A 20,996-nucleotide genomic window follows, 5' to 3' on the forward strand; every position below is an offset into this window, starting at 1 on the left:
AGTCTAACATTCCAGAAGTATCGCACAATCCAGACCATCAGCAGCAATTTCATTCATAGGATATATCTCAACCCTGTGAAAATGCATTGCATGAAAATAATTAAAAGCCCTTTCTGCCCACTAAAAGCTCAAGGTACATATCTTCACAAGAACTGGGAGTGCTCTCCTGTTTGTCAGTTCTGGAACAATGTTGCATCCAAAATATCTGCCCTGATTAATGATTAATAAACCTGTTACTGTTAACGTTTTGATTCTGAATGATCTGTCAGCCCTCCAGCTCTCTAAAACTAAAAAATGTGCCGTGTTTGCTGGACTTACAGCGGCCAAGAGAATGATTGCAACCCGTTGGAAACCACCCTATGACTTGTCGTTGTTTGTACTGGGTCCCTTTTCCTTTTTGGATGTCATATACATGGAGCACTTCACGGCTCACATAAATGGAATCCTTACAATCCATGCTAAAGATTTGTGCTATAGCCTTCTTGCTTCTATCTGTGCATGTGTTTGGTCCCTTTTGTCTTATGCCGAGCTCACTGTCAATGCCTCTTGTTTGTTTGTTTGTGTGTGTGTGTCTGTCTCTGTGTGTCCTGTTTGTGAGTTGCAGACATCGTTCTTGCTGTTGTTTTTTTATTGTGTCTCCCTGCTTCCCGTATTTCCTCTCTTTGTGTTGGTGTAAAACATTTAATCGCAAGGAAGGATTGTGGAAAAGGTGCACTGAGCCTCCTTTTTGAGTGTAGTGTACTTTTTTGTATATTGTCATTTAGACCGATGTTTTGCGCTTTTGCTTGTCAGTTTGTTAAAATAAATACAAAAATTTGATCACAAAAAGCAGCCTTAAAAAGCCTGATAGTAGCCTCCCTAATTCATAAGCGAGAGTATTTACAACCATGAAATATCCATTAAATAACTTTTTTTTTTTACATGTGCAGTGCACTCAAAACAACCTGCTGAACAAAATATAAGGAAACATATTTTAAAAGGAGGAGTAATGTTTGATCCACTTTTTTATTAAAAGTTGATGAACGATGTATTCACATATTTCAGTATTAATATTAAGTATATTAGGTATTCCTGAATATTTGGCTTGCAAAAGACACTGTCATAACACTGTAAAATAAATGGAAAAGACATTTTTGGTCGTATTTTTAGATATCGCTTCATCTTCATGATGGACACTTGACATTTTGTAAACCAAACAATTCTTTTTTAGAAGCTTGAAAATCAATGGATTTTTCCATAATGAAAAAAAGATAGATTATGTTGTAACTGTGTTGTCTAAGCCCTAGTCAAAACACCACAGTTTACAGTAAGTAGTCCTAAATTCATGCTGACCAATGCCAATACACAGAAGTGGAGCAATATTATATTTCTCTCAAAACTCAAAGACAGCATTTCCGCTTTGCTTATTAATAACATGTCTCACTACCTAACAGTTAAGGAATCAATAAGGTGACATATGGTGATCACTCTCTCCATGAACATTGCCTGAAAGCAAAACAAAGCGATCAGGTGATCAGATTCTGGTGATCATACGTAGAAGAACTTAGGGACTAATCAGATATAAACACTGGCCTACAGACCTGTTTATTATTAGGTGAGCATGCCACTACTATGTCACACACCAACAAGCACACATATGCAGTCATAAACATATATCCACCTGCATTGTCTTGCATGGCTTACTGTAAAACTTTTCCCAGTGTTGTAATTTTTCACTGAAAGGTGAAAGTCAGAAAAAAATCTGTGGTCCTCTTTTCCATCGCAACACGACTCCCCCTCCCCAAAGCTCTCTTTTATTTTGCTCATCCCCTCCCCACACACAAAATGTGTCTGTTGTCGATGTTTCGTGACTGTCTGCCAAGTGCAGTAATTACAGTACGGCAGTAGGAGCTGAGCAATAGAGAGAGAAGCAGCATATCAAACATGACTGCACAGGGCAACGGGTTTAAAAACTCATTCTCAGAACTACAGGCTGCTGCATGCCATAGAGCACCAGACTTACAACTATTACAGTCTTCATTTCCGCTTATGTATTTACTTAGAGTTTATAAATCTTACATGGCCATTAAAATAAAAACTGTTTTTTAACGTATCTTATATTGTTTAAAATGAGTCAGCGGTGTAGTCTCTGACCAGGCCACCTAAATTAGATGACCACCGTGAGACACCTAGTGATTCCAGACTCCTACATGCCCATTTTGTCTAAAAATGCTGAGATCTTACACACGCACGCACACACACACACACACACACACACACGCACCCACGAACGCATGCATACATGCACGCACGCACACACGCACACACAAACACACCACACTTTTTGATGTATTGCCTATTACACTGCAATGACAGTTCTGGCAGTGGGCCCAGAGGAGTGGATAGTTTATGATGTTGGGAATAATAGACGCAGTTAAAAATAACTTTATTATCAAATGCACCTCAGAGACGATGGTGACGTAGGCAAAGGGGGAATACTCTGACAAGAGACACACGAGAGCACACGCTACTCACAGGGTGGGCTGGTGTGAGAGTTGCGAAAATTACAGTGGAAACAGAGCTGACAATAAAGACGTAATCTAAAATACTGAGAGGACGGGTACTTGCCTATCGCGCTGTGAATGGTTCTGGCCCATCCTACATCCAGGATATGATCAAACCACACACCCTAGCTGTCCACTATGCTCTCTTAAGGCCTTGACACACCAGGGCGACCATCAGCTGTCCGTCCAAGTTGGGCCAACCTTTTTTGATACAGGTGCTGAAACAATACTTTTAAAACGGTGCAGGTGCCTAAACGATGTCTTGCCCGGTGCCTGAACCGAAATATATATACTATATTCATAATGTATATAATATAAAATACAAAAAAAGAGCACAGACGACAGTTCATTGCTAAGGCCATATGGTCAAAATTAAATTATTGATTAATAATGTAATAACAATAACTTATAACTATGACTTATTTCACCAGTGAATTGCTGGTTAACAACAAAAACAAGCACCAGATTGGAAAAGGGTATTTTACAATAGCTTAAAATACACATATACAAAGTTGGCGAGTTTTAAGGCAAATGCATTGCCTGTGTTGTTTTTCTGACAATGGCAGCTGCCTGCACTGTTACGTCCCAGTGTTGGAATCCTCTACAAGGAAATACAGTCACACTTTACACCGCTTAATGTAAGATGTCTGCATTTCAACCATTGTGTTTAATCCAACTACTAGCTAATGGTAACTTAGCGTCCTGTGCCGCCATACTTCTGAAGAAAAAAAAAGTCAGGCACAAAATGACGCACCACAATTTTCGTTCTAATTCCGTCTCGTTACTTTTGGCTTTTTTTTTGGCATATTCAGCAACATGTTAAATTGGCTTAAAAACAGTAGTGAGCAAAGCAAACAAACAACTGTGAGAATGTGCACAGAAGGCTCTTCTCAGTTTTAATCTCATTTGATCAATCCAACACTAACATAGCTTTAAAACTGGCCAAAAATGACCTTTGAATGTTTCTTCTAAAAAACACATAGTTTTGAATTTAAAATTTCAACACAAAGAAAGCAGAAGGAAATTGAAAACACATGCATCTAGCAGAATTTCCTGCGGCACCGGAGCAACCCTGGCACGGTTTTACAGAAGAAATGGGTAAAAAAATTAAAATAAATGGAGCATTCTCTGAACGTAATGAAGCATTTAAAATATCGTTCGATCACGCAAATTTAAAAGTGGGAAGCCAAAATCGTGATCGTGATTAAAATTCGATTAATTGTGCAGCCCTAATTTGGTAACTGGTGTGGTGCTGCCACTATTCTCTTGCTTGCACCTTTTTTCTCGTTTCTGCCATGGTTCGGTGCATTCACGGCCCGGTGACCATTGGCCACTCCGGGCATTTTCTTTTATTGCTTATCCGAGATGACAAACCTCCACACAGAACATTTTTTTCTCACCTCCACCTGTCGGTAAAGTTTTTTTTAGTCTGCAGCGGGATAACCCATTGTGATTGGACAAAGAATGACGTTTGGCCGCGTTTATAGTCATTTCATATTAATTTATGGCAGGAAGCAAGGCGAGGTCGGTGTCTCGTTCACGTGGGCTCAATTTCACGTTGATTGTCATCTACAAAGGATCTGGTGTCCACCCGGTTTTATACATGGGAATATTTTTGTGCGTAGGTCCTTTTCAAGTTTTGGCCGTACGCCATCTTCTGGTATAAAAGCTGTTCAGCCGACTCTGAGCCGGTGTGAGGCTCCTCTGACCCAGAGCTGGTGTGCGGCTCTCCTGACCCCGGGTCGGTATGCGACTCTTCTGATTCTGAGCTGGTGCGGGGCTCCTCTGACCCCGGGCCGGCACACAACTCTCCTGACTCTGAGCCAGTTTGCGCTCCCTCCAATCTGGCCCCTAGTTTCCCTGTCCCTTTGTTCCCAGGGCCCTTGTTCCCTCTGTCCCCGGCCTTTTCTTTTTGTTGCCCTTCTGGGTTCTGGGTGGTTTTTGGTTCAGTGGCTGTCTGGTAGCCGTCCTTTGGGGGGGGTCCTGTTGTGGTTTGGTGTTTATGTCCTGTGTTATTGTGTAGTCTGTTTTCTTGTACATGTTTCTTAGCCTGGTTCTGTCTTGTCTAGCGTTTTTTTTAAGTTTTTTTGGTGTGGTCTTGTATATGTTCTGTTTCCTGTTTTATTTTGAAGTCTGGTCTCTGTCTCGTTTTGTATTTATTTCTACTTCCTGTGTTTTCCCGCCTCCGTGATTACCTAATGTTTTCCAACTGTTTCCCAGCCCTCTTGTCACCTGCCTCTTGTTTCCTCGTTGCCTTCTGTATTTAGTCTTTCTGCTGTCTTTGGCCTGTGTCAGATCCTTGTTTCTGTTTGGTGTGTTTGTTTGCTGTTTGCTGTTTGCTGTTGGCCTGTTCCTGTTCCTGTTCCTGCATTTTCCCCTGAGGTCGTTGTTCTCCCCTGCTGGTTGGACTCCCTTTGTTAATAAATAATCTTAGTTACGAACTCTCTCCTGCCTACCTGGCTCGTCTCTGCATTTGGCTGCTCGATTCCATTACACATAACATTCATAGTACAAAGTGCTCGCTGACATTGTGTCTGTGGCCTGATCTGACGTCTGATCTAGATGGATTTTGAATTAAAATAATACCTGTTCTCTGAATGAGAGCACTTCATCAATGCTTTTGTTTTTATTCAAGAACATTTTTTGGGCATTTTCATGCATTTATTGGTTTTGAAGGAGGAAGTTATTTAAGAATTAAAGCAAATAGTGATGGACTCAGTCGAGACCAACTAGAATATTACACTAACATAATAGATAATAACTAGACTCAAGTAATTACAGCCTTGCCTGATGGTCACTTACTAATAGAGTATCATTCATTGGCTGCCCCTTGGCTGCATGGCACCAGATTAACCAAAGAGAGTTATTACTAAGAAGGACTCCTGTCAGTGGCAGGAATGAGAGGGTTTTGCAGAAGTGTTTTTTTGTAATAATGACAGCAGAAATACATGTGTTTGGCATGTACTGAGGATATGAACAAATACATGAGATTATGCTACATGCGTATGCTAATTATTTTAACAGTTTAAACTCCAAATCAAGGTAAAGGAGGAGGGGACCTGTGGTAACTATAAGTGGAGCAATATAAAAAAATATGAAGAATAGGTAAAGACTACTGTGTGTTACTCATATTCCCATTCTTCGTTATCTGACATTTCCCATAATATGCCCTGGAACTAAAAAACACACACAAACAACTCAAGAGATAAGCTGGAGAGAAGGTAGAGATGAAGTGTTCATTTCACTAAAGCTACGATAATGACCTAGTACCTCCACTTCTAGGTCCACAGGGATCTGTGTGCTTTTGTGAGTGTGTTTTATATACACATTTGCGTGTGTGCACCTGTGAACATGTGGTTCTTCAACCTAATGGCCAGCAGAAAACAAATGATTACCCTCTTTCTCAGGGCAGTGAATTAAGAGCTGTTGTGTCCAATGCCTTTTTCTGCTTCACAAAGCACATCCACCACTTGGAACCGGAAAAGAACTATGGAAAGGTAGGATTGTAGATGAAAAATGAATGTGTAATGCAAGAAAAAGCAAAGCAAAGCTCACTGCACCTTCATACCCAAACAGCTTGGATGAGGGCTCGCTATGTAGTTGGCCCTGCCACTGAACCACTGAACGTCTTCAGGGGGGATATAATGAGGACAGCTGTGTGTGTGTCTGTGTGTGTGTGTATGTGTGTGTTGTGTGTGTGTGTGTGTGTGTGTGTGTGTGTGTGTGTGTGTGTGTGGTGTGCGGTGTATGTGTAGTGTGCATGCATGCCTGCATGTGTGTGCATATTGGTAGTTTTGGGCCTTTAAATTCATGTACTTGTAAGTAAGTAAGTAAAGTTTATTTTTATAGCACATTGAAACACAGCTTGCACTGACCAAAGTGCTGTACATAGTGCATTATCCACAAAATATTTCAGTTAAATTAAATAAATACACTTACAGATCAGTGTTTTAAGCTATGACGACATCAAGAGACAAACACTTAATTACAGGCAAAATTTGTGAGCTGAATTCCAAAAGGGTTAAAACATTAGTCTGCGCATTCATCATGCAGACCTCAAATATCACAGAAAACATGGAGATACTGTGAATGCCTGATACTGCTATGTTTGACAAACAGTTCCTTGCTACATCCCGTATACATACACAAGGTGATTACAACAGAGTTCACTCTATATGGATATATCAACCTAAATCGAGAAATAGGAAATGTCTACAGTGCAATACGATTTAGGTTGTAAGTGCAGGCTTCAACATCACTATCTAGTCCTATGATGACATAAGTCTAGTTGTTTTTTGATGCCACACCAGTACATGACTATCATATTTGAGCGTGTTTATGCAGAATTGACCAAGAAAACTGCACCACTACTTTCTAGAATAAAGTTAAAACAAAAAGTGTATATAATGAATCAACTATTGATTGCTGTGTTCAAGTGGATGCAGTAAAAATGCTCTTGCTTGAGACTGAAATATAAAACATACACAAAACAAATGTGTGACATGATTACAATCATTTCAAATGTACACAGAAAAAAATGTTCACACTATTTGTGTTCCAATTTTGAACCGTTGGTTGTATTCTAAATTACCTGGCATGTTGTTCACTAAAATGCCATGTCACTAAGCCTGTATGGAGTAATGGGACAGCGCCTGCATTTCCATTTTTGATCCAAAGCATTTTTTTGGAACGTGGCCAGCATCATTACCCAATGCCCCTCTTTCAACCTCCTACACAACCTCTCCCATCCACTTCCACACACCATTTAATCTACTTTCCATCACCTTATATTCTTTGAAAGTGAATATGCAAGTCAGAGAAGGTTAAGAGCACAAGAGGTTGATCTAGATGAATAGTGAGTAACGAGCATTGCCAGTCTTGGAATTAGCTCTATATGCATAATAATGTACGGTATGCACGTTTGATTTCCATCCCTGTATAATAAACAGACTATGTTATATGGGGTTATCTTTCTTGGGCTCTTGGAGAGGAGTATGCAGACAAGTAGAAACAGGAAGGATCATGGACAGACACAGACGCATGCATACACAAACACACACACACACACACACACACACACACACACACATACACATACACATACACATGTAACTAACATGCAGTGTATCTTGAGTTTAAAATGTTTTCTAGATAGACCCATAATGATATTGAAAATGTTTGTCTAGTAATGTCTGATTCAATGTCTGATGACTGAAAAAATAATGTAAATAAAAGTCATAAAATCATACCAAATTCAAATTTACCAGTATTGTGGTGAATCAGAGTTCAATAGAAGCCAAAGTGATTTATAGTGTAGCTGTTAGAGAAACATGTACGCCTCCAGCTTGCTAAAGGCTTTTGAAGATGCCTTTCTCCATCTTTCTGGTAGAAAGGAAGCTACAATAGCTTTCCCTGTGGCAATCGGGGCAAAAGCACAGGCATATATCACATGTACACATACATTTACATTCTGTATGTACATGTACATGTAAACCTACCATGGGAGCAAGTAATTACTAGAAATAATCCTGTGAAGCATCTCCTCTCATCTGTCCCTCGGAGGTGTCAATACGTTGGGCCAGTGGTATTTACTGTACATGTTGCTCTCTTAAACTTGAGGAGACATTTGTTGTGTGGAAATATTTTTTGTGTGAGGTATACAACCCATAAATAAAACAACTTATTTTAGCTGTAATGTAACTTACTAGTCAACCCCTTTACAATTACTCACAAATGAGATTATAATCAAGCTCAGAGATAATAATTATTAATATTAATAATAATAATAATAATAATAATAATAATAATAATAAATGTTATTTATAATGCCCTTTACATTTCAAAAGAAATCTCAAGTGCTACAGTAGCCATGAGTTAAAAACAGTTCACAGAATATAAAAAAATCCACAAATAACAATAAAACACCACAAGACTAAAATTAAAACTATGACTGTCAAAAGGTCTTTTGAAATAGGAATGTCTTTAGGCCCTTCTTAAAAATCTCCACAGTTTTTGGGGCCCTTAGGGTCTCTGGGAGAGACTCTTTTCACTCCAAGTTATCAGTCGCACAACTGCTCAGCTGAATACAGCAGGACATGTTCTACCTGTCAAGAACCGTTTCTTTGCTAGACTTGCTTGAAATCAACATATAACTTCATCTTCTACAATGCTAACTCACATTTGCAAGCAGGGAACAGTCCCAGATTGAAGTGGCAGATTTTGTATAAAAATGTTCTTTAGAGGAATCACTTCTAAGCCCACAAAGGCTTAGAGGGAGGAATAGACAGAGCGAGAGGAGGATCAGTGATGACAAACAGGAAAAAGAAACCAACAGAAAAAAAATCAATCAAATTTCCCCAAAACTAGCAATGTTTGCCCACTGTACTGTGATTAAGATTTGATTTTTTTTTTTAAATACATAACTTAATGATAATGCGCTTCCCTTGGGCAAATAACATAATGAATTTAGGGTTGGGCAGACAGTACAAACAGAGAATGGACAGATATTCTTTCATGGCCTCCTTGTTATTCAGTAACAGTCATTCCAGTAATTGCATTACATAATATTCAAGTCATTTCAGATTGTTTAGGTATAATAGTTTCGGATCAGTTCAGTGCTATGCAGGGCTGTGATGAAAACTAATGCATTTTGTAAATGGTATGCTGGTTTAATCCTCACAGCCCCTTTTGGGACAACACAGACCCCGACTGACACTCATATACACAGACTAAATGTTGAGGCAGTTGTTAATCTTGTAAACATCCTTTCACTGATCTCTCATTAATTCAGCCCAGAGGATGACAGGGAGAGAGAAAGAGAAAGAGAGAGAAGCATCCATTTGAATTTGAGTCAATTAACCACCAGTCTAAAGGTAGAACTTTCCTCTCTTTTACCAATATGCTAATGAAATTTATGCTAATCTCTTCTCTCAAAGACTCCTGTTGGAACAAATTACAAGGCAAGGGCCTAATATCTGCATTTTATAATTGTTATTAAAATACTGTGTGTGTCCATGTGTTTGTGACCTCTTTGTGTAGGTAAGTAAACAGATTCTCAGATATACCTGAATGAGAAGACATGTAGGACCTCAAGCCGGCCTTTGATGAAAAGGAAAATCATTAAAGGGATAGCTCATCATTTATGACATAACTCACTGACTGGCAGTAATATCCTTGCAAAGACAATAACTGAGGCTGGTCGTCATGTTGCTAGGTCACAATAACTACACAGTGTAGTGGGTGCAGAGGCATAATGAAACAACCCTTACTGGCTGTGAATAATACAAAACTGAAAGTTTAAATAATATTTGCCACTTTTGGCACTTTTGCATTATATTGCTTCTTGTATTTAAATCCAGTTTAAAGGCATCTAGGTTTGATGTTGGACTCATGGGGTTGCATCTGCAGGCCGGCCTGGCAGAGAGAACACTCAAATCAGAGCCGACACTGAGACAGATGGTGATTTTACACCAGCATGGGAAAAGAAATGGCTCTTTAACATCAAACCTCAGCACATTACTTTGAAACCAGCTGGCCAGACACAAAAAGGAATCGTGAGCCTGGGGAAGCAGCCAGACTCGTAAGCAGAGGTCTAGGAGAAATGGCAAACCACGTAAGAGGGAAAGCAGCCATTCCATACTACTTTCAAAGATTTCTGCATAATTATGATTTCATTTGCATGTTTTGGAATATAGTGACTAGGACAAAGGATAAAGGGCAAGCAGACAGAAGAAGAGAGAGAAGAAGAGAGAGAGAAGTGTGCACACAAACATTTAAACCCTAATTTTAAATGTGTATTAATCATTGTATATAATTCTTAACCAAGAAAGGAAATAACTGCCACTCCATTTAAATACTACCATTAGCCTATAATAATAATAATGTATACTTTATTAGTCCCGGCAATGTTCAAGCTGAGCCCACTGACAAGCACCTAACGAGCAGCCATGAAAGGCCGAGATTGGGGTTCGGTGCCTTGCTTCCTTGCAAAACACATTTTGCTGAAACACCTTATCTTATTTTTGCACCACACCAGGTCTGAGTGTCTCAGAAGCGGTGCGTCTTTCTGCCCGACTCGCAGATTTTTATTGATGACGACGACTGACTAGACTGTCTCGCTGTTTCACTTCCTGTCTGGCTGTCTGAATGCCCCGCGGCTCACGTGAAAACAGACCTGGCACGTATCTTCAGCGGAGCAAAGAGTTGCTTCACGCACGCTTCTGGGACACGCCGTGGCTCTGCTGGTGGGATATCAAGCGTTGCCTTGAATGGCTCCGATTGCTTGCTGGGGTTGCGGCACCTCCAGAACGCTGGTGGAAAATTACGGTTAAGTTGGAAAAGTTTAAAGGAATTTTGATCTCATACTCTTTTTAAACATATTAATTAATGTCAACAATTGGGAGTACCTGAGAGCATATTAGGACTTTAGAAACATAGCCAACATAATTGAAATGTAAAGAATAATTAACTGCCCAATATTAATTACTATAATTCTTAAAAGTCATTCTGTTACCACTGACCATGAAATTACTGTGGTTAAGCTATAATTTGCTTACTTCTACACAACTGCGTTAGCAATGTTTTTAACAATATTGTTAACCACATTTTTTAAATACTCGATTAAGAGTTGTGTGAAAGTAAGTTACAAGTTACTGTGTGTACATTCTAATTTCCAATGACTAAAGGTAAGTGGGGTTGCCTTAGGTAAAGCGTTTCATCAACAAGCATACATTCCAATTTACATTTGATCTCCATAAAGCCAACACTGAAAACTCTGGAACGTCATGGCTGTCAACTACTAACAAAAGGTCCCAGATACAGGAGTCTGGGTAGGAAACTTGACTAAAAAGGATTGTGTCGGTCAAGATACAAACTTCCCTTTGAAATAAAATGAATCAGATTTAAATGAACACTTCTTGGCAAGCAGTATCATCAAAATCACCCCGAAAGACATTCAATAGCAAGATGTTGCTATGTTGCTATATTATTGCCGTCATGGATGTCTATCATGTGAACGTAGGGCTGCACAGTTAATCGAAGTTAAATCACAATCACAATTTTGACTTCCCACCATCAAATTTGCGTTGTCGAGCAATGTTTTTTTTTACATGCGTTACATGACCCATTTCTTCCGTAAAGCCGTGCCTGTGTTTGGGTCTGTCCTCTTACTCTCCGCGCAGCCCCGCCCCCTTCCAGTTAGATAACGGGCAACATACAACTTCAACATAAGAGGAATACAGCACAATATGGATGTGAAAGCAGTTATAAATAGCCTATATGAAAATAAAATTTGTTTTGGTTAAAATCAACAAATAATTGTGATAATTAATAAGGATCTTAATATTGATCAAAACTAATCGTGATTATCATTTTTGCCATAATTGTGCAGCCTATATTAATATCTGTTGATATTAACTTTCAAATTCAAAGTGACAAAGAATAACTTGTGTTGAGAAATGCACAGCACTTGCTTCTCATTGCCTCACTAATGCAAGAGTGCCTGTCAATACATATCTACAGAGAATACTACTGGTGTGTGTGGCAATCGTGTTTTACTGAAGGTGTTGGAACATTAGGATAGTGTGGGACAAATAAAATGGTGAATGTGTGGTGAGGTGAGTTTGAGGAAAGATTGCAAAGTGGTAACGACAAAGAATCGTGATGTGTGCATGGTCTTGTTTTTAAATCAGTCTCCAGTTAATTTTCTTTGGAGTATTTTCTATACTAGGATGAGACATCACTGGGACCATGCCAATGCTTCCAGAGTATTCTAGGGAAGACAATGTTGCTCTAGTCTTTCAGTTCAGTACTTTATCTAGTATCTAGTGCCGTAGCCGCCACCGGCTGTCGACCGGATGGACAGCATGAAAGGAATCAAAACATTAAAGCAGCAGTTGTAATGGTTGTATTTTATGTATGCACAATAAGCATAATAAAGTAATATTCTTAAGCATTCTGACATACATCTTCACAGGACCTCTCAATTATTGAATAAAATCTGGCTCATGAATTATAAAATAATAAACAAATAAAATCAACACAATATAAATATTACATTAAGAATCCTGTCAAATGTTACAAACATACCTATGGTGTCTCTATTGAAAGACACACCACTGTATAGATAAATGCAACAATTTACGTGTGAGCAAAAGCAAAAGAGATCGTTAGAAAATGCTCAGATTTTTATAATCCTTTGTTTACTTATTCCCACCCTGAGTACATTTCTTGTAAAATGTAAAAAAGATAAGATCGTAACATCTCTTATCCTCCAACTCACCATGACTTCCTATCTACAGTAGCCTACCAACTGAAAAATAGATAAGCAACATGAAACAGACTTGGGTAAAAACGAAAACAAAGTTGTCATACATATTTAACAGGGACATGATAACATTGTCTTAAATGAGAATCTCTGCCATTTTTGAGCTAGCCATTTGAACAGTTTAACAAAAGTTCATCATCATCATTCATTCTTAAACCCTTCTTTCTGTACCAATTTCCATTGCAGATGGGAAGATCTAGTCTGGTTATCACCAGACAAAGCCAAGCTCAGTAGATTTGAGATTGTGCATTGGTCTAGGAAGTCTGCTCTGTATTTTCTCTGCACAAAATACGTGACCAATGGACATAGTTCAAATATCTGTACGCAATTGGAAAGTCCTTCACCCACTCAGACCAACGATCCGGGTGACGTAGAAGCAACAGCGGCATCAACGGGTTGCTGTGCTTCGGTGGCCACTATATATTGAATGTAAACAAGAAGATGCTTGGTTGCTTTTCTATCGTCATCGTGTTAAACCCTCCAATAGAGCGCCAAATTGTGAATTGAAGCAGGAGAATTAAATGTGCCGGTTTCCGGACAAGGGGGTAAGCCAGCCTCCACGAAGCGTAGGTCCTATGGCGCCAATTAAATGCTACCAAGCACTCACCCTGCCGTTAGCATTCCATTGACTGCCATTCATTTTGGCACGACTTTGACAGCATATAACTTTACATCTGAAGCAATTAAAAATTGTATTTGTCCATTGTTCATTTCTAAAGAAACACTATATCAAATTCATTTCCTTGTTTCTGATTTGTAGACAAAAAGTGGGACTCAAACATCTCACATTTACCAACAAGCCACTGACAGATATGTTTATATTTGATTCATTCAATAAATATAATGCATCATATTTATTTGTTTTAAATTCACCAACCATTTTCAGGTTATACCAACATTTGCAGCATTTTGAGCCTCTTTGGTAAGGTTACAAGGAAATCTCAACCCAGAGTAGTTTTATTCTCCCCAAAACAAGTTTCCTTTTTGATTTTTACAGAACAATGAAAAAAAGGCTTATTTGCTAGCTAACCCCTGCTAAGGAATAATCCAGCACATAGACGGTAACTTAGAACAATGTTACGTGAAACAGTTGATTTAAAGTCAACACTCTTTTTACACACAGTTTAGCAACATTAGCACTTATTTTTATATTGGTTTGGAGCAGTATGCATCCACACTAACCTGGAAAAACTTTCAAACAGTAACGTTAATACAGCGCGTCGGGGCAATACAACGTCTCCTGCAGCGGGGAGTCAGAAGCAGAGGGGCCGCCGCATTCGCTAACGTTAGCTTCTTGTCTCATTTGGAGTCTGAGAAACAGTAAATTTATCAAAGTCAGTGCCCATTAAGCTATTTTCAAATCTACTGTAGCTGTCAAATTTTACGGGACCAGCATGAGCAGACAGCTCTGAAAAGTCATGTAATTAGGACTTCATAACAATTTAGCAATAGCGGACCGTCGCTAATCAATAGCGGAAACACTGGTATGTTGCTTTTATTTACCCGCCAACTTGGGCTGGGACGATTCGTTGATATAGTCGACGTCATCAATTGTTTAAATGTGTTGACACTAAGAATTTGCGTTGAGTATGGATTCCTTGCAACAACACGTTGATAAAAAGGCTTTCACACGGTCTTCTAAAGTGTGGGAGTATTTTACTCTCAACAACAACATGGTAGTCTGTAGACTTTGTAAAATTATCCCTAGTCAGGACAACAGCAGCAAAACACCCCCCAGTCTCCCCCATCCATAGCACTGTTTTCGATAATTGCGTAACCAGGTCAGATTGTTTTAGATATCTCATAAGTCCTTTATAATGTCAGTTATAACGGCCCATGTATTAATAAATTGTCGGGTTAAAATCAGGCTTGTTTTTTATTTTCAAGTTTTTTTTTTGTGTATTCCTCCTTAAAGTGACTTGAAAGGTTAATTAGTTTTAGTGTTGGATTTATTGGATCTGATCTGAGTTCATATGTTACCAAAATTGCACTTTTTTACAGTTAGATTAAAGGGAAAAGAGCCTGGAAATTAAAGTGCTTATTCATTATTTTCCCTTCTACTGTTTAAAAAAGCAAATACAGGCTTTATTTTGCACTTTCTCTGTTTACTTAAATTTTTTATTTTTATATTCCTCATGAAAGCGATTTATTTTTGTTGGACTGCTATCAGCATACATCTGGCTTCAGGTTGTACAACAAATTCATTTTACTTTAACAGTGCAGTGTTAAACAATTTTAATAAATAGAGATTTGAGCCTCATTGAAATTTGTTTTGTGTAATGTTTAGTTTAATTTTTTTGTGAAATTGTTAATAATTGAGCATTGGAAAATATTTGCTAATTGGAAAAATAATAGTTAGATTAATCGAAGAATTATCGCTAGATTAATCATTTAAAAAATAATCGTTTGGGACAGCCCTACCGCCAACGTGGCTGGTGGGAAGACCAAATTCACCTGACACTGCACAAAATCCCCCGCATTTGGTGGGTGCTTATTTCCATCTCTGCATACATACCACATGACCATGTTATTGCAAAAAAGTATAAAATATAATCAGAAATGTCAGAACAGCTGGTTCATAATAATGTTAAACACTGGTCCAGTAATATTCACTTTTTCTTGTCTTTCTTTCAATTGAACTTTATTTTGTTCTTCCAACTTGGGTGACTTTTCCACAAAATATGGCAACCTTTCACATATCCCTTCAATTAATCAATTTCAGAATAGAGCCTAGTAACAAATCACATCCACACATCCTTATTAGTTTAACTACATTTTTGCACTCCCTCCCTACTATGGCTCACAGCTTCACTTTACCTTACTGTCCTCTTAAGAAAGTAGAGAAGTATAAATCCTGCATGATTTACAAGTGGCAGAGCCATGTTTAATCGACCCACCAGCACTGTGTCTAAAACATGAATGAGCTACCAGCAAGTCATCAATGTAAACAACAACAACTCTCATACTAAATGATTTGAGTGTGATTATGATCCAAAGATTTCCCCATCATTGCCCTAATCACATTCAGAAAAGCTCTCTATTTCATTTAGCCTGCTTTTAAATTAAATACAAATTGATGATTGATGATGAATACCCACGTGCCTTATTGTGAGAGCATGTCTTTGCCACATTACACTAAAAAAGCAACACAGCACAGAGTACAATGCACTGATGCAAGCATCTAATCACAACACCAAAGATCAACAAAATCCTTTTTTAGTGACACCTACCATGAACCGTGGTAAGTCCTGCTTCCTGAGGGGATAGGCAGGAACTCAGAGGTCTCCCCCAAAGTTAATGAACAGAAGAACCAAACCTGTCAATGTGTACGGTCTACTGTGGAAAGGAAGGATCTGGAGGCAGACACACAACAGTAAGAAGTAACAGGGAGGTAATAGGATCACGGCTGTCCATCTGGCCTCATCCCAACACACGCTAAAGGCTATATATAACACCTCAATAGCTGATACTGTTGATTGAATAATTCCATCCCTAGTCAGAGACAATTTGGTGTGTCAATGCAACCAAAGGAAAACTAATGTTTATGGCTTGATTAAAGTGATTTTGGAGACATTTCAAACCCATTTAACTTGATAATATGGGAAGGAAAACCACAACAACAACTAACATTTTTTTATGGAGTACACTTTTCTTTTACAAAAATAAATATGCAATTTACTATTTCATACTGCCAAGGGATTTAACGCAACAGTGACTCTGATTTCTTTAAGGGGGGACCTCTTTCCTAAAATGAGTCAAACTTGACCAATAAGATTTAAAACAACTTCTCAGAGGAAGGGCTCTCAAATAGTAATTGGACTGAGGGGACCTTAAGAAAAGAAGGGAATATCAGCACTGCTTTTTCAAAATCAACAATATTCAAAGATAAGTGAGAACTAAACAAAGAGGAAAATGTTACTTATTATGTTGAACTGTTGAGTTGTATGGGTAAGAACTAACATGCTGTGTCTGAGGAAATTGCAGCGAAATGCAAGAGACAATTTCTGAAGTTGAGCACACAAATGTGTGTCTCGTTTATTTTTCAGGAAAGAAATACACAGACAGAAAAAGGCGCTGTCCGGCAACAAACCCCGTAGGGCCCAACGTCATCACGCATTCCCAACATTTAAAGAAACCATGATTCCCGAACAGTCATCATTACATGCAGTGACTAAGGGCAGTAAATTACATGTATAACATTTATAATCAACAGTGTGTGGAACCACACCTAACAATATGGGTGAATTATGTATGTCACATTCACTTCAGGTCCAACATTAATATTACTGCAAAGAAATCAACAACTGGGCCATCTCCGTCACAAATGAGCACTCTCCATCTGCTGATAACGTCTGTAATATGCTGTTGAAGTGGAGCATGTATATTTTAACTTTATTTACCTAACATTTTCCTTCTAATTCTCCACATTGTAATTTTACTATTATTGAGATTGTTGTCTTTTTTTGTGTAATTTAAATCTAAGAGGGGCCCCACCTCTGTTGTTCTCACAGAGGTTACTACTTTTTTCTCCTGCTAAAGGATTTCTTGTGAAGTTTTTCTTTATACAAATTAAGGTTCGAAGGCTAGTGTCTTTTATGTTGTACAGATTGTTGGTGACCTTTGCTACTAAAGATAGCCGAGTGATTGCTAGGCTGGGATTAGCTAGTTAGCATGCACTCAATAAGTACCACGTTCTTTTTACTATTCATCCAAAACAAATAACAGGTACATCAGCCTCGGTTCTAGACTGCTTTGAATGGGGGGCAACAAAAAATGTTGTTCAGGCATCAACAACTAGTGGTAATTTACTAGTGTTTTTTTTTAAACTGGCTTGACTTAACCTTGAGTTAAGATTTGTTTACCTTTGTGTACACTTTTAAACTCAAAATATATTTTTACCTGAACTTAAATGGACACCTCTCATCAAAATCATTCAAACAGCTGTCCTAAGCACACAAAATAACCAATAAAATTAAAAAAGGAAAAGGGACCATTGCACTTGCAATTGCAAGGAACATGAGAAATCCCCATCATAACAATATACAGTAGCTTCTGGTGAGCAGAAGCTGAACAATCTGTAGAAATCATGATGTGTTCAGATACATGTCCTGTTCAAGTTCATCGGCTAGTGTTCATGCAAAAAAAAAAAAATGTCAAAACGCTCTACTTGTACCCGCCCTATGTACTGTATGCCTTGCCTCACTGTTATCTCCAACGACACACACGGATACACACTCCTCTTACGGCAGACACACAGTGACCTGATTCAAATCAAATTAATGCTTAAGCAAGTGACAGTCAGTGATCCCTTGGGTCAATCACCTGTTTGACTTCTATAAGAGAGACAAGACAGGATGAGACACAATGAGACAGGGAAGAGTACTGCTGTGAGAGGCAGTTGATCTTCAATGCTGCCAGAGTCTTTGGTGTCTGTATGTCAAATGCCAGTGCACTCCATAGGAATACGATAACGAGGGCTGCGCACAGAGGGAATGCCAAATGAGATATCAAACACAGAGGAGAGCTCAAAAACAGAGCACAGCACTGAACCATCATAGGAAATACTGCATACCTACATTGTACTTTAATACTCGTCTCTTACTCATCTGGGTTGCGACAACACAAAAGGTGGCACAGGACATGGACATAACATCTGGATATCAAGCCATATAGGGTGGCATCAAGGTATTTCTGGAATCGTCCTATGGTGATGGGTCCTTAGCTGAAGTGTGTTAGTAGTAAACTTTATTTCAGACCCAGGGGGGATCCATATCAAGTTGTTGTCTAGGGATCCCATTAAAACTCTCTAAACTTGGGATTAAAGATACACTCCTTGATTCTGTTGTAGTGATTGATAGTGCCATCTAATTCCCTCCCAGTACACATTTTTTTGTCTTGAAACTCAACAGTGAACTATATCCAGTGTATCAATACTTAACCTTTACATTACTTTACTGTATATGGCAACATACCAGGAAAAAAAGACGTATACCAAAAAAAGCATTAATTCATTAATTGTGTTAACAGTGCCATACATTTTAGTCCAGGGCAGAGTTTGTGACAATGTCAAATCTGTAATTTAACAGAATTGGTAGAGAAAAAAATCAAAGCTAATATTAGGCATCTACAAAATGTCATGGAGTGAGATTTGATGAAAATAAGCATGCAAGAATGCCACTCTGTCATTATGAACTGAAACATGTTGGACATACTCACTCGTTTGGAAGAATAGGCTACTACTTTGATGGATTATAGAGATTCTGGGAAAGTGTATTCCAAACAGGCTTCATGATGCCTGCAGCTGGTTTGCATAATTGCATCCTGAGCTGAATGCAATGTAAAACATCTGAGGAAATCTTGACCCTACACCATGTAAATAGAATAAGATGGTCAAAAACAGTTGCCATTAAAAAAAGAAAACCTCCTAATATGTCAGAGAAAAGGTTTAAAAGACATAGGGAGAAGCAACCCACGCGTAACGGCACAGACAGACTTTGTTAGGGTGTGATTCTAATATGTCAATTCAAAAATATCACTGATGGAAAAGTAGATTAATGTTGAATGTAACGCTAGGCCTATGCAACAATTCAGGCAAATGCAATCAATCTCTGTGACTTCAGTTTGCCTCATCATTTTGTCCAATCACCGCAACTTCAGCAATATTAAACGGAGCTTCCCACGACTAAAAAATCACAGCAGTCCCCTGTGCCAGACTTTTGTGTCAGTATCTGACGCTGAGAGCTTCTGACCAAGTGTCAGTATTTGAAGAACTGAGAGTGAGAGTGGGTTGACGTAACACACATTTGTCATCAAATTCATTTCATTGTTGCTGGTATGAAGATGAGACGTGTGTGACTCAAACAACTCACATTTATCAACAAAACGTACAACAAAAGAATGTGAAAACTAATTGAGAACCACTGCCCAAGATTACATTATACTACAATGTGATGCAGCATAAGGACTGTCTCTTCTCTCACTTTGCCATGTCATGGCAGAAAAACCACAGGTGAGATAATAACAATATGGTCCTGGGCTGTTAATCTGCCAGTTGACCAGTGAGCCAGCATGCACAATACCAGGACCATTGCAATGTTACACCTAAATGAGATGCAGGCTGTGACTGTGTTTGACATGACAGAATGTCCGCTGCACAGGTGTAACATTGAATGTTAGCTACTACATTAACCTAACTAACTGTACCATTATCTGTCCTTATTTATTGTAACGATACACACTGCAATTACAAATACGTTATAAAAATGACGTTAACTTAATAGTTATGTTTTTTGACCATTGTTTTTATTCTCTTACTTTACACAACGCAACGTAATATGGTTTAAATGTAGAGCACGTGTTAATCGCCTTTAAGTTAGCGTTAACCTTACGTTAAGTCAGATGTTACTTTCATGTAGCTAGCAAGCTAGTTATTAACAGTTAGCTGTTTTGCTAGCTAGTTAGTTGGCCTGTTCTTTCTAACCTACAGGAGTAACGTTAATAACGCAAGTCCTTAATTAGGGCTAATATTAACAAACGTTTTGGGATAAATTACGTTAACAAGACAACGTTAGCTTGCCTGTGAAAATTGCTAACACCAGCTTTACCTGAAAAATCACGTAGAAGTGGCCAGTTGGGGTGGACTAAAAACACTCCTCAAAGAGGATCAACGAGGTGAGCTAGCTAAAGTACTTGGTCAACCACAGACTCACGTCAAAGTAAAAGCATTCTAGGTCATTTGAACTGAAACCAGCTATTATCGTTGGATGAGACCCTTTTTTATTTTGAAAACACACTGCTTTGCAGCTACTTCTTACTGTGTATGGCCATGGTGTGTGGATATCTAATTATCACTTCTACACAGTGGGACCACCACATCAAATTTTTTGTATGGTCTACTTGCTAATCTTACTTATTTTATTTCATCATTGGGGTTATAGGCCGTTTGATTTTAATAAATATATAAATAGTATTGTATGGTACAATACTATAGCCTACTGTTTTTAACAATAGTGTGCCTTTAACTTTATGCCAAAAGTTTGGCAAAGCCCCTTCCTGCCCCTGTGAACAAAGCAAGGCCAGAAATAAAAAATAAGAAATAAGTTTGACCTGCACAAAGCCCTGACTTGAAA

General features: G+C 38.5%; 1 protein-coding gene across 1 annotated transcript in view; it reads right to left on the bottom strand.

The window, feature by feature from the left end:
* Positions 1-20,624, bottom strand: part of shank3a (SH3 and multiple ankyrin repeat domains 3a) — a 194,746-nt gene extending 174,122 nt beyond the window's left edge. Inside the window, exons 1-2 of the mRNA XM_032524481.1 lie at positions 20,472-20,624; positions 19,084-19,230 (exon numbers count right to left, since the gene is read on the bottom strand). The gene's annotated coding sequence lies outside the window, so the exon portion shown is untranslated. The remainder of the gene's footprint in view (positions 1-19,083; positions 19,231-20,471) is intronic.
* Between the last annotated feature and the right edge of the window lie 372 nt (positions 20,625-20,996).

The sequence above is a fragment of the Etheostoma spectabile genome, chromosome 8, assembly GCF_008692095.1.
Source record: "Etheostoma spectabile isolate EspeVRDwgs_2016 chromosome 8, UIUC_Espe_1.0, whole genome shotgun sequence".
NCBI lineage: Eukaryota > Metazoa > Chordata > Actinopteri > Perciformes > Percidae > Etheostoma > Etheostoma spectabile.